Source organism: Corapipo altera, unplaced genomic scaffold (assembly GCF_003945725.1).
Source record: "Corapipo altera isolate COAL_440 unplaced genomic scaffold, ASM394572v1 0, whole genome shotgun sequence".
In the NCBI taxonomy this organism is placed as follows: Eukaryota; Metazoa; Chordata; class Aves; order Passeriformes; family Pipridae; genus Corapipo; species Corapipo altera.
In genome coordinates this window covers 28,407,728-28,420,740 of record NW_020884872.1, presented here as the reverse complement: position 1 = coordinate 28,420,740, position 13,013 = coordinate 28,407,728, and the positions used below count along the sequence as shown (strand labels likewise).

The 13,013-nt window shown below is 40.0% G+C and overlaps 1 long non-coding RNA gene across 14 annotated transcripts in view; it reads right to left on the bottom strand.

Moving 5' to 3' along the window:
- Positions 1–493: 493 nt before the first annotated feature.
- The window catches only part of LOC113946120, a 39,669-nt gene continuing 27,149 nt past the window's right edge, over positions 494–13,013 (bottom strand). For 7 of the 14 annotated variants that reach the window (XR_003527300.1, XR_003527296.1, XR_003527311.1 and 4 more), the window contains 3 exons: positions 6,164–6,290; positions 5,866–5,998; positions 494–2,241 (listed from right to left, as the gene is read on the bottom strand). This is a non-coding gene — a long non-coding RNA (uncharacterized LOC113946120). Of the gene's footprint in view, positions 3,344–5,865; positions 5,999–6,163; positions 6,291–13,013 lie in introns of all 14 variants that reach the window. The other 7 variants (XR_003527299.1, XR_003527312.1, XR_003527314.1 and 4 more) reach the window with 5 other exon arrangements.

Genomic DNA, 13,013 nt, shown 5'->3' with positions numbered 1-13,013 from the left:
AGCCTCAGCTAAATGCTGGCAAACACCAAGATTTGGAAGGAAGCTGGGGGTGTTGCACTATTTTGAAAGCTCTGTTTTGAACCAGCTGTCATTACAAACGTCTGCTGGTACCCCATCTTAGCATATAGCCTGTCACTGTTGAGCATAATGAGAATGAGCCAATGGAGTGTATTGAGTATGCTTTCTTTCATGTCCTTGTAGCTCAAATTATCCCTTCACACAACCATAACAGGTAAGGTTTGAATCTATTTATGCCACCTTCTAATTGGTTCTGTTTAATTTATGCATATGTCTCTCTACGTGTGTTTGTATATACATATATACATATCTATATGCATATATGTACAATTGGACATAATTATTAAAAGTAAATATGCATATTGTCACGGATTATTGCTATGTTCATCACAGATTCCTAAAGTAGTTGGCTTTATTATGCCATAAAACCATATAAATTTATTACCTTCTTTAGAATAAATAAGGAACACAAGACTCATTGTACCATTTATGTTTAATGATTTGGATTTCTCAGCACCCACATGAAAACAAGGAAACATATATTGCAAGAGACAGTATAATTATTTCAGCAAAGAACATCCATCCCACACTCCTAGCAATATGAGATTCAGCATCATGAGATTCTAGAATTATGTCATCAGCTGCACGAGTTTCACAGCTTATCTTTCTGGTTTTATGTTACAGAAGTAAACTCCAACAAAAATGTATAACACTGCCAATTTAACAGCACATTCATGTTAATACTAGCTGTAATGATTTTAAAAAGGTGAATAGAATCAGCATTTCTATACATATGTGTGCACTTATATATATATATATATATAGGTGTACACACACGCACATATAAATGCAAACATATGTGTGTGCTGTGTATTTAAATTGTATTTAAATATCTAAAATTAGAAATGCCATTACTTTAAAAGGTCAATTCCAAGTACATTAAACTTGAAAACAGTGTTCCATACAGTTGAGCAATTTAAAGAAGTCCCTGCTGGTGCATGGAGGAAGATCAAGCTAGCTGATATCATTAAACATCATCAGATGAGGCTGCAGGTAGCTGAAATGTTCCTTAATGAAAATTTAAAGACAGCAGATTAAAATTATATTCCTCCAATACAACAGAACACTAAGGTAAAGACAGTCCATTACAACCAAGATCATATTTAGCTCTAAAGGAGTGTTGTTTGTAGGTCAGAATTTATTGCTTGAAGTGAACAGCTAGGCTTGCGAGTATGTATGTAATTACTTTCTACAACGTACTTTCCTAGCACTCAGACATAGTTATGGAAGCTGACGTCTTCCATAATTTTAGAATATGACATCCATGACCAAGAACTAGAAAATCTCAAAAACAGCAACAAAGGTCTTTTTATCTGTACTAATCTGTCTTTTTTACATTATGAGAAATAAAATAAATCCATAATGAAATGCATTTGTTTTTTGAACTACTACGTCAACTGTTTCAATAGGATTTTGTTGGCCAACAGAGTAAGAGGCACCAAGGAAGTGGTTTGAGCACTCTACCTGTATGCCTGTTCAGAGTGCTGGCAGCTTTCCTCTGGGCACATCAGGAAAGATTTTCAGTGAGGAGACATGAATGGTGCTCAGCTCTACATCAGATCTGTTGCTAGTTTAGAGAAAGGTATCGCATGTTTAGAATCTCATAGCTAAAAAAAGATATTGACAGGCTATCTAGCGTGACTAGAATAGATGAGGAGTAACAAGAAAACTGAAAGGACTTCTAGGTTAGGGAAGATTAAGTGATCCAAATATCTATGGGTTGGCTTAATGTTAACTAAACACATCGCACTAGTTAAAAGATATCAATGAAGGGAAAGAAGGAAATTTGCAAAGGGTTGTAAAAAGAAATATGATGATGGTAAGAAAGGAAAAAAGCTCCTGACAAAAGATACTGTAGGCAGTACAACTCTCCCTAGAGACATGGCATCACCAGGGCATTTAATCTAGGAACAAAAAAAAAAAAAACAAAAATATACCATATGAAACAATCTCATTGTGACACGGAGCTGTATTGGATGACCTAAAAGGTACACTGCTAATTGGTGTGCACCTGTTATCTGTGATTTTCCTTGCTTGTATGGCCAACTCATCATTACTTGTGTGTATTCAGTTTCTCTGGGTCCAATCCAACTCATGCTGCAGCCAACAGAAGTTTCCACAGGAGCAACAGGACCTCAATGTCTTTTCCATGTCTTTGCTGTTCTAAAAAGAAAAGGGTTAAAAAAAGCCACACTACTCTGCAAGAACTCTTACTGCATCTGCTACATGAATGTATATATATAAACCAGATTGTTCCCCAAGATCTTTTTGGATATTTAAACCTGTGTTTATCCTTAGAGATATCTAGGGAAATGTGAATTTCCTTTCATACAGTGCAGCTAAAATGTTTGCTAGGAAAGAAACTTAGAGTTCATCTAAAAATAACTTCTGATGAAAAACTACTTTGGTCATGGAAGGATGAAGAAAATTCTCTACACTGAAATAAAAAAATGTACTACACAGAAATGGTAGAACTCTTTCTGTTGCTAAAGCAGTAATGCAACTGATGAAAAAAAGATAACAATGAATTCTGAACTCAAACTAGTTTTCAAATACTTTTACCTAATATCTTAGTATATATAATCAAATAGTGCTAAAAATCCAGTGTGCTTGCAGGTAGGGAATCACTGTTTGGTAGCAGTTCGGTGTTGGCCTCTTGAGAGACACAAATTTCTGTGTAAGTGGGGCTGAATGTTCAGGGGTCAGAGCTGTGTGCTGGTGTTGTTCATGTATCTAGCAGCTGGTATTGTAAATCTTTAGAGCAGCATTTCTTGAAAATACTAAACAGACATTTTGGTAGCCGGTATTGAGCCTGTGGCTATACTGCTTCAGGCTGTGATCTTGTCAGCTTTTACAAGATAAGTAGGGTCAGGCAGGGTCACCACTTGGATTGGTAATTCTAAGGAAAGGCAGTAGCTGCAGGAAGTGTCTTAGGCAATAGAATAGCTGTAACCATTTTCCCTGAGCCTTTTCTAATACCCTGATGAAGGCATAACGCCAAGCTGTGACATGAGAGCAAGATCCCTACCCTCTGCAATCATCAAGTGCCTCATTTTCAAAGGGGTCTTCCTCTGACCTGGCGTGGAGGTGTGTGGTACAGTAAATGGGAGACTGCAGAAGTCAGGTACTACTTGCACATGTGCGTGGTCCTGATTGAACAGCATGTAAATGTATGGGTCCAGCATGTTTCATCAGGAAGGAGGTACAGGTGAATGACATTTCTGACATCTTTGGGGATGCTGGCAGCTCAAAATTATGTCTTTGTCTGCATTTATAAGACAAAAGATGAGTCTATTGAGTCAAGACCTTATACACCAACTTTCAGTCTCACACATTTCTACGGTAAGTATAGAAGGGCTGATAATTATATTCTTGCCCGATAGTCTACATTGCCAAGAATTTTAAATTGTAAGTTAACCAATTTCTCCTCTAAAGTTCAAACAATAAATAAAATTCTATGTGAAAAATGAAGCCTTTTATTCCTTTGTTAAAATGTGATCAGAGTAAACTACAGATGTTAAAAGGCACTGTACTTCAAAGAATTAAAAGAATCTTATGGGGTTTGTACAAAGATAAGAGTTTTAGAGAATAATATAGAAAATATTATAATGCTATTATATAAATCAGTGGCACATCCTCACTTTGAATACTGTCTTCAAATTTGGTCACCTCATTCCTGAAAAAAGAAAGTGGAAATAGAACAAGTCCAGGGAATGGTAATAAAAATGATAAAAGTCAAAAGGATGGGAAATTTCTTGAGAAAAGTTAAAGAACATAAGCGTTAGCTTGTCTCTCAGGGAAGATTTATCCTCATGGGACACTCACAGATATGGAACTTAGGGACATGGTTTAGTGGAGGACTTGGCAGTGTTAGATTAATGGTTGGACTCCATGATCTTAGATGTCTTTAATCATTCTATGATTCAAATCATACACAAACTGAATGAACCCTCTCCATAAAATCTGAATACATGTTGTCTGAGATAATCTAGAAGATGTCCTTGGACCCCAGCAGTTCTTCTGGAAGGCTCTGGGCCCTTGCATGAATCAGATATTGAAGGTATTTTCCACAGTGTACCCTGTCCTCTCATAGAACTTTCAGCCACTGAAGGCCAGTCTGACCCATGGATAGTGGACAGAACACAGAGTTAAGTAACACCTTTTTTCCTATATTAAATCATAGGATCATAAAATGGTTAGGGTTGGAAGGCACCTTAAGTTCTAGTTCCAAGCTGGCACCATGAGCAAGGACACCTTCCACTAGACTGGGTTACTCAGAGCTCCATGTAACCTGGTCTTGAACACTTTCAGGGATGGGGAGTCCACAACATGTCTGGGCAACCTGTTCCAGTGTCTCGCCGCCACCACCACAGTAAGGAATTTCTTCCTGATATCTAATCTAAATCTAATCTTCTTCAGTTTAAGGCCATTACCCCTTGTCCTGTCACTACAGGAAAAGGGAAAATCCTTTTACAGGGACTTGACCGTATCCCTGACTTATTTTTCTGGTCTTTTAGAGACTTTGCTTTTCCCTACCTTTCTTTAAAACTTCTGAAAGTCAGAGGTGATTGAGAGGTACAAGTCCATTGACTTGACACTGGTAACCTTTTCAGTTAAATCACTCGTCTTCCTCAAAAATGTGCCTTTTGTCTATTAAAATAGTCTGAGCCCCGAAGGACTTACACAGTCTCCCTCACTTTGTGTGGTGGGATCTCCAGGCTGTGCCAGAGTTCTGCTTAAGCATGACTATAATATAAATAACATTTCATCCTCATGATCTTCAAACTTAATTAGCAGCAAAGGAAAAAAATCTTTCCTATCCTGCAAGGTGAAACGAAAAGGTATTGAATTTCAAATGGATAGGAGGTATTGCTTTTCCAAACAATGTACAGTTAATTAATGGAACTTGCTGCTGCAGAGTTAGTACTGAGAGAAACAACATCATATTTGTAAGCGAGGAGGCATTTTTAGGCATAAAAGCAAATCTTCACACAAAGTTCAGATTGGGTTAAATTCAGTAGCATGCATTAAGCAGAAGATAATATTCGATGACAATAATGGTTGCTCCAAGCCTTAAAAGATCTATGAGTTTCACTAGATGCAATTATGTAATAATGTCTAATGATCTCAGGGTTTCATGGTGTGTGCCAGTCAACAGACAGTGTCAAGACAGCACCTTAATCCATGGTAAACTGTGACACTGTTAAATGCACAGTGAGGAGGGAGAATCTCCTTATATGTGGTCTGGTATTGATCTCTGTCAAAGTCCAGGCATCTTAGGATTGACCAATGCCAGGGGCTGCTGAGGAGCAGCCAGGAAGGCCCACTACTCTCAGCTTAACTGCAGAGCGTCATTAAACATCTATGTATGAGAAGCTCTGATCTACTGATGCATTATCAGGGCAGGTACCAATTCCTACACTGGGCCTTCAGAGGATCAGGAAAGTCTAGGAGGTTTTTCAAACTGGTGGCTATCATATCTCTTTCTAGACCTGGAAAAATCCTTTCTCCTCCAGCCCTTTGTGGGAACCCTGGAGGCAACAGTCATACTCATGCTAGCATGGTGTGTCTTCGACCCTACCTGTAGATCAGGAAAAAGCAGACCAAGTTCAGTAAGGTCTTGGGTAGAAAAGGTTTGGAGAAAGGTGAGGAAATCAAAGCTCAGTGACTGCAATTAGCAGTATCTTTTGATTTGTGTGACAGCACACACGGGAGTCCTAGTGCCCCTTTACCCAGACCAGCACCCCTTCAGAGAGTCCCCAGTTCCCATCTAAACCCCAGACTTACCCACAGAAACCTATGGAGGTAGAAAGTCCATCCTCAGCTGCCCATGGTTGAGTTGTATATCTGAACCTCAGAAGCAGGACAACATTTCCCATGTTCTGTGGTGTCTCTGGCACTCTTTTCTACTTCAGACATCCTAAGGTGGGGACAGAAGCCAGGAAATCTCATTTGCCCTGAAAAGTGTTACCTTATTATGGTGATGCATGATAGATATCTGATTTGTCTCTGAACTGTTAAGAATATGTTAATGCTAACAAGGTACCAAGAGAATAGAGACCCTTTTTTCCATGATTGCACTTACCTACAACTCCAGTCATCTTATAGGCCTCGCAAGAAATCAAGGAAGATGTCTTCTAGGGAATAGCTGTTCTGGAGTCATTTCAATTAAGGGAAGTTGTTTCAGTCTTGTGGGTTGAAAAAGTTATCTACTGGGGGGAAAAGAAAAGGAAAAAAAATAAAAAGAAATCAACTCCTTACACCAGTGGTTTGACACCAGCAAGCTGTAGTTTTATATAGAGTCAGAGCATATACATAAAGTAAGCACAAAATGCACATGCAGTTGTGATTCCAGGATGTTTGTAATGACAAGTTAGATTGTAAATTATTTCTTTGGAGGGCAGAAAGCACAGTGAAAATAATGTATATTATTCATAAAAATGATTGTCCTGTTCACTTGTATACCTCTGCAATTTATTCTGTAACAGCTTTTTACTTCAAAGAAATCACTAGCTAATGACATCTCAAACTTAAAAAAATCCACTTATTCACAACCCTGTCCCTGAGGGAATTCCTGCATGTTATCAGAAATTTTTCCAAAGATCATTAACAGATATTACAAACCAATTGAAACTGAGTATTTTCTTTGCAAATTACTTTTAAATTTAGAGCTATTGAAAAAAAGACATTGAGTGATTTAATTTACTTAATCTGTCTACAGATTGCAGCTATGTGCATATCCTGTGATTGCATTTCCAACAAAAAGCATATATAACTATCCCTAATAGGGATATTTTTCTAAATTATCATACAAGATCAGTAAGATCTCTGCAGATATTAATGTTTACTTTTTCATTTAGAAAATTGCACTCAAGAAAGAAATGGGCATCTTTATTCTGTTGTTATTTTAGAAATAATAGCACACCATAATACTTATTTTACCTGCTATTTTAATTAAAACTCCAATAATCATCGTATCCTTTGAGAATATGTTCTACTGATTTTTCTGAAAAATCACTGTATTTTCATTAGGCTGAGAAGACAATGTTTAAGAAACACCTTACGCAGCAATGAGTATAACAAAAGAGATCCTCTATCTTGCACCAATCCAAAACAGCAAGCTAATTCAGCAGAATAGGGATGGAGATTGTATCTTATTCTCCACCTTATTGCCTTAAACTCCTCCCAGAGAACCTTATGCATTTCAGCACCACTTCTGCAGGAAGTATGGAAAATCTCTTCCCCCATGAATATTTAGCTGGTAGCTTCCTAGCTAGGGTTCCTGCTTTCATTGCAGATAAGAGATAAGGGCTTGGGCAGATTTTGAAGATATTTACTTTCAATGACAGTGAACATGGCTGCTGTACTTTATGTACTGCTCAGTCCTGATCCTGCGTTACACATGCTTTGCCAGGCTGTTCTCGATAAATGTGTGAGCAAAGCATGGATAGTTTGAAGAGGTGAATTGGGATTAACTGCTGGGAAGTTCAACTCAGCTGAGCTAGTGACTGGCCAGAGACAGGAGCAGAATGTGGATTTTAGATGTCTTAAGATCCTTCTTATCAAAAATTCAGGTGAACTTGTGTGTGGTTGGGAATATGGACTTGGACATCCGTATCCCACATGAGTCTCAGTCATCCCCTTTTGTGGCTTTGGGCCCAGAGGTAGCTGTTCAGAGAAGGACCCAGATTTTTCACAGAAAAATTTTCATATCTTGCTTTAAGTGGTGGGAGAAGTGTACGGGAAGGGTGACAAAATCTGCACCTTCTTCAAATACTCTGCATCTTCCCATTGACAGGGTCAGAGGTCTGGGACCAGTCTAAAAACTTCTCCATTCCCAGTACTATTTAGCTCTCACTCTCCTGCTGTCTTCCTTTCCTGGGTTACGATAAAAAGATCACACAATAAAAAGATATTTTTTTCCCAGTGAATCAAACTGCATGGGGTCAATTTACTTAAGGAAATTTTGAAACTGTGTCAGCAGCTGAAAAAATTACTCCCTGAGCTACCTGTCATCCAGGTTTGTCCTGTAAATATTGGGAGGCCGTAAATCTTTACAAAGGTCCCACACTATTAGCTTGACAACTTGTTCCTATCCACCATCCTGTGATGATATGTGGGCGTGAGAAAGAAGACAAAATGGCTGCTACTGAACAATTAGTATCTGTACAGGTTATTGCCTTGATTTTAACCCATGCTGCACTCAGATAAGAAAAATGGGAGGGTATTACTCTCTTTTTTCCCCATAAAGGTGCAGCATCTCAAATTTTTCACATTCCTGCTCTTCATTCACCCCTATGATCTGCTCAAGACACTCTTCTAGTCATGGTCTGAACCCCTAGTTTACAGCCACAATAACATTGCTACTGTCAGTAGCTGCTTCTGTGAAAGCCAACTGCTTCTTAGGACCCCCTCTTTTTAGATGTGTCTGCCCCACCCTTCTGCCATGCATGCACAACTGGCATTGGAGCGTCAGTTCATACGGCGCACATGGAAAGCCAGAGCCCCAACACATTTGCTACTTGCTCTACCCTGTTACTAGCAGTGCAATCTCTTGTGCAAACCCAGCTTCAGGATGAGTCGGTTCAGTGCTGCGTTCTCCCTCTCTTCTCTCCCTGCCTTCCCGCTCCCAGGTGCCCTGTGTTGCTTCTGTTTTAATACAACCAGCTGCTTGGTGCTCTGGGCTCCTTCCAGGGCTCCTTCTACATGGAGACTTGTGACAGAAGCCACCACTGTGCCTCCAGCAGGGGTGACCTGGACTTTCCACCTGCCGGCATTGGGTTCTGTGCTGTCAGCTGCCAAACTGGCACGGCTCCACCGGCTGCAGCAGCTGAGCACTTCTCTTGTCACTCAAACCAGGACATCTCCATGGATTCTGATAACACATCTGCTAATTAATGCCCGTTGTGATCATTGGTCAGATCCTCAACTGGGATAAATTGAAATGGGTCCATTAAAGCCTGTGACAATTAGTGGCAGCTTAGAGCTGACCCGGTGTTTTTCTCTATGACATGAATAAACGTCTTGTTGAAAGTGAATAAAACTCAAAAAAAAAATTGCACAGAAACTACCAAATGAACAGCAAATGAAATGATTGCTGGTAACTCCCAGTCCAGGCCAAATTACAATGGTGACAAAGAAGTGATAACCGCAGGTATGTTAACAACTCTCTGAGCTAGCCAAGCTCCTTGTAATAAAAATAATTGATGATAATAGATGTGCTTTTGGATACATTCACCTTTCTGTAAAGAAAAGTTAATGAGTCTGTCTTTTAAAAAAACAGACTATCAGGAAATTTGAAAGTGATTCTACTAACTTGTAAGCAAAGTGGTTTACATTATAACAATGGAACAGATCAAATCTATTCTTTAATTCAGTTTTTAAGACTTATAAGCAATATCAGTAAGTGAAAAGGAACAGCCCAAGAATTTTCTTGGAGGTTTTTTCTGCCATTTGTCAATATTTCATTTCAATTAATACTTCCACCCTGTTAGGTAGCATCGCCAGTCCTCTCAACCATAAAAAACAGAGTTGTAGTATGTATTAAATCCTAAACAGAGATGAGTAAAGCATCCGAGAAAGAAAGAAAAAGTTTGATAGGTTGTGTCAAAAGGAACACTGTTATAATTTATTATTTGTTAAGCACTGACAATACACTCAGTTCTGCTGATTAAGTTTTTTTGAGCAAGTTCTACTGATTATCTTCTGAGGACAACACACTTTACTACAAAGAAGATATGTGACAGCTATCAAGACTTTTGCTTTCAAGACTCACTTAGTAAAACAATTACATGCCAGTTATGCAGGTTTTATGGAAAAAAAAAAGAGAGAAAATGCATAAACTGAGTAAATATCATGACTTTTGTGTTCACTAATTTTACTACTCCAGATCTCTCACTTCAGTACTGTCTGACAACCTCAAAGTTACACTGAGATTTGAGGAAGATCTAAAGCCTCATCCCTGCTTATATTCAGTTTTTAAGCATCATGTTATATTAGAAGCAAGCACACAGGCTATATCGTTAGGATCTGTCTTTGGATCTGGGACTCGCTCCCCGGGAAGGGCAGAGATGGCTGAATGGGGCCAACCTGAGATAGACAAAAATCTGAGCAGTTCCAGGCTCACACATACATTTCCTTCATGCCACAAAGACAGAGCTAGGCAGTGCTCTACTCGTAGGTGTAGACCTGACCTTAAAAGGACTTCGGGAGGTGCAGGTGCCACAGGGGAGTATCTTTCATATCCTGCTGGGTTCTTGCTAGGCTGTCAGGGCTGTTTCTCTAGCGGACCTACTGTTAAGTTACTCCGGTCTGAGATACAGGCACATTTTTAGAGGGCATCTAGGAGTCAGGGATGCTGGTTTTCTGCTGGTCTAGAGCCATTGTAGCTATTCTCTTCCTGAAAATCCAGGTGAACTTTGTACCTGTTTTGTATCTACTTCAGCATGTAAAGGAAACAGAGTTTCTTCCACCACCTTTACCCTTAGATCATTTATGTACAGTTTACCTCCTGGGTGACTGATTCCCCAAAACAGCCATTTGATAGCAAAGTAATGTGCATGCATCTGTGTGTACAAAACAAGGGACGGGGCTGAGGACTGCTCTAAGAACCTCTGGCCGCATTTGCATGTCGGGAGGGTGCCAAAGAGGCACTGTCCCTTGCCCCAGCCAAGCAATACCTATAGGCTTTCAAACCAGAACGGTACCAGAGTTCCAGTTGCACAGATGATCTCACAAGAAAAATTTCCTTTTGTCTGCTGCTATCCTTTAGCCTGTACACTTCCCTAAATCCCACCAGCATGCTTTTTTTGTCACTGACAGAGAGAAGTGAATTCTTATATAAATCCTTTGTGTGAAGATCAAACTGTGTGCATGTAGAACTATTATTTTTTTAGGGGAAAATCTGCCCTAAAATAATCATTCCATGTTATCCTCACAAAGCATCTGTGCTGCCTTTTAAAATGCATTCAAGGCCACCCTCAAGACCAGAGTCAGTGCTGGCAGTCAGTGAGCTGCAGCTGAAGTCTCTGTGCATGTGGGGAGGGCAGACCATGGGCAGCCCAGGGCAGGATTGGGGTCAGGGGCAATGCAGCTGGAAGAGACTGTAATCTGAGTTGCTCCTTGCAGACAATGTCAGCTTTTGTACTGATAGAAACTTGTGGGGCAACGTGGGAGCTGGGCTGGATCATGTGAAAAAGGTGTTTCTTTACCTAGCCAGCTTGGACTCTTCAAACATCCAGCTGGCAGATCCTGAGGTTTCAGTCAAATCTTGTAAGTTAACATTACTTTACTAATAGACCGAGGAGTGGAGGATTTGTTTGAGAAAACATAGCCTTTCATTCATAAACTTGGAAACCCTTGTAATGGAAGGGAGAATCAGAAAAATTATCAGTTGATAAGATTACTATTGGGAAATTCTTTTTAAAAAAATACTAAGGAAGAAAACCCGCAAACAGTAGTACAACAACAGTTTTAGGATCAACTTCAGTACTCCTTGATGTTACACTATTTAACAATTTGATTACCAGCTAGAAAAATGATCAGGTATTAAGCCCCCCAGGCATGGAGGAGTAGCATGACTCATTGTAGCAGCTTATCTTTGGAAAGCCTCCCTCTCTTCCTCTTTCATCTTTCTCTTCTTCTTTCTCTCTTCCTAGGCTCGCAATTGCCTTGAATACAATACAGTCAGAGTTTTACAGCCAGCTCTAATTTTCCCAGAAGGTACACCTCTTTAAAAGCAGCACAAGGTCTTTTACTCAGGACCATAAAAATGGACTTGCACTCCAGTGAAACTACCTAAAAGACAGATGAACCAATTCTATTAAAATAAAAACATTCTACCTGTGTCCATTCCCCAGCAAAGTTTCTGCCAAAGCCGGAACTAAACCCTAATCTAACCTATATTAAAGTGGAGAAAAATCAACTTCCTTTCACTCCCCCATTCATTTTCCACCACTGTGATTCACTAAATTTCAGGCAAGCCCATGACCAAGAGCAGCAGGGCCAAAAGGGGCTGGATGTGCCTTATTCCTGGCCCAAATGGAAGCAGGAAATACTAAACATCTTGCATGGAAGCCTGTTCTCATCAGGTTTATAGCCCAGCTTTTTCTATCAAAAGCAGTGAGGATAGTACACAGTTCAGAAATGCATCCAAGCATATGGGACTCTATCTACACTAATCCTCCTTTTGAGCTTCATCCAGCACTAAATCAGAGCCACACCGAAGAGAGGAATAATGCAATAACTTGTGGAAAAAACATGGCTCTTCTCTACTAAAATAGGGAAAATCAAACATTTCTCAAACATCACTTTTCTCCTTAAGAATTGTTGGAAGAATACTAACAGTGTAAAGCGTGGCAGAGACTGGGAAAAAAAAAAAAGTCAGGTACCACTTTAACTTTACTGCCTGAGACTATAGATCCTCGTGCAGAGCAGGTTACATGCGCAGGGCAGTCATTGCTGGGAAAGCACCAACGGCCTTGGAAGAGTAACATGATAACTATACAGGTGACAAAACTCACCTGCAAGGATATGAAAACACCTTTTCACAGAGTTAATCTGCACCATGCTCACAGCATTGTGGCTGCAGCCATCACCTCCCTCAGTCCTCTAAGAGTATCACTGCAATAATTCAGGGAGGAAGGAGTGATGCACGGCCTTATTTTTCCTGCTGGAATACGGGATGCTCTGTCTGTGGGAGAGAAAGGGCTTTGCTGAGCTCATCAGAGGACAAGAGGGCCATATGGCTGTGGCAAGGCCATCAGTGCCAGCTTGGATGTGGGAACAGAACGAGCAGAGCAGTGACACCCTACTCTCCACCACAACCTCACCTACTGAAAGCTAAAGCAACAAAAAAAGCAACAAGACAAGACCTACACCAACTGCTTGAGATGCTGTAGCAGCAGTGGCATATGCTGTCCGGGGCTTGAGCCCTT